The following is a 2,018-nucleotide window of genomic DNA, read 5'->3' as shown; positions in this document are numbered from 1 at the left end:
ATTGTATTCATTGATGATATACTGATATACTCAAAGAGCAGGAAAGAACATGAGGAGCATTTGAGAATTGTATTGGAGTTGTTGAGGGAGAAAAGGCTTTATGCCAAATTCTCCAAGTGTGAGTTTTGGTTAGATTCAGTGTCTTTCTTGGGGCACGTGGTTTCTAACGATGGAGTGATGGTGGATCCTTCTAAGATTGAAGCAGTGAAGAGTTGGGTAAGATCTACTAATGCTACAGAGGTAAGAAGCTTTGTTGGTCTATGTAACGACCTGTTTAGTCGTTTTGAGCAGTAGAGCTTATTTCTGGTAATAACTGTCTGGGTCGACGGATCCCACAACGGACCGTCATGGGCACGACGGACCGTCGAGGGTGTCTCGTTCCAAAACACTTAGATCCTGAAAATTTGAGTACTGAGATCGACTCACTGAACTTCACGACGGAATAGCAGGACGGACCGTAGTTGGCACAACGGACCGTCACAAATCTTTCCACAGAATTAACTCTCTGAAATTTGTGACGGACATGCAGTACGGACCGTCACAGTCGTGACGGACCGTCACAGACTGCGTAACCCTGACTGGGTCGGATTTCTGTTAAAAGTTTTTAAGGGGCGTTTTGGACTATTCATGCTTATATTTATAAAATTAGTGGATTAATGTTAATAATTCAATTACTTGGGGGTTAAAGGAGATAACCTTGAAATAAAAAGTGGGTTATTTTTATCATCTTTTATACTTAATTATATGACAATTAGGGTAAAAGAAAAAGGGTTTGAATAAGATAAATAGAAAGAACAGAGAGAGAAAGAAGAGAGAACTAACGAGCGAGAAAAGAGCGAACGAAGAGGAAAGCAAAGATTTTGAGGAGTAGCTTGCGTGATCACGAATTCTTCGGTGGANGTCACGTTCCGACACCAGGATAGTAGTGGATCGGAGTGTCACGTTCCGACACCAGGATAGTAGTGGATCGGAGTGTCACGTTCCGACACCAGGATAGTAGTGGATCGGAGTGTCACGTTCCGACACCAGGATAGTAGTGGATCGGAGTGTCACGTTCCGACACCAGGATAGTAGTGGATCGGAGTGTCACGTTCCGACACCAGGATAGTAGTGGATCGGAGTGTCACGTTCCGACACCAGGATAGTAGTGGATCGGAGTGTCACGTTCCGACACTAGGATAGTAGTGGATCGGAGTGTCACGTTCCGACACCAGGATAGTAGTGGATCGTAGTGTCACGTTCAGACACAAGAAGAACAAAGAGAATGAATCTTTAATTATGCTAACATACTTAGATTTTAAAGAAACCTATTTCCCAATAGAGTATGGTGTGGAGGCTTGAGCCCTCATAGATGTGTTTGGTGTTGTTGTAAATGATTCTTATACTTGTTGCTATCACCTGTTAAGCATTTGGTTGGTTTTATGTATTATTCGATATATATTGCTTTCTATTTTGAGTTGGCCGATGATACCTACTCAGTACTTGTGTTTTGTACTGACCCCTACTTGTATTCGTTTTTCTTTGTTATTTGTGGAGTGCAACAAACGTGCCATCGTCTTCAACTCGTCCTCAACTCTAGCCAGTCTTCATCACGTCAGATTTCAGGGTGAGCTATTGTTCCTAGCTTGGACTGGATTCTCTCTCATTTACGTCTTGATGCCTTGAAGTTCTGGCATGGACTAGCTGTTCAACTTATTTTAGCTTCTTAGATACTCTTAGATTTAGTAATTTGAGGATAGATGTTCTTGTGGTGATGACTTCCAGATTTTGGGAATAATAAGTATTAAATTTTAGAAGTTATTTATTGGTTATATTAATGAGTTTTAAGTCTTCCGCATTATATTCTGTTTATTATGGTTGAAATATTGGTAAGAAATTGGGATTAGATTGGTTGGTTCGCTCACATAGGAGAATAAATGTGGGTGCCACTCGCGGCTCGTTTTGGGTCGTGACAGTCTAGCTAGCTACTACCGTCGATTTGTCAAGGGATTTTCTTCTATTGCTTCTAGTAGAGTCTT

Source organism: Solanum pennellii, chromosome 4 (assembly GCF_001406875.1).
Source record: "Solanum pennellii chromosome 4, SPENNV200".
Taxonomy (NCBI): Eukaryota; Viridiplantae; Streptophyta; class Magnoliopsida; order Solanales; family Solanaceae; genus Solanum; species Solanum pennellii.
The sequence above is the reverse complement of the archived record's forward strand: the minus strand, read 5'-3'. Positions refer to the sequence as shown.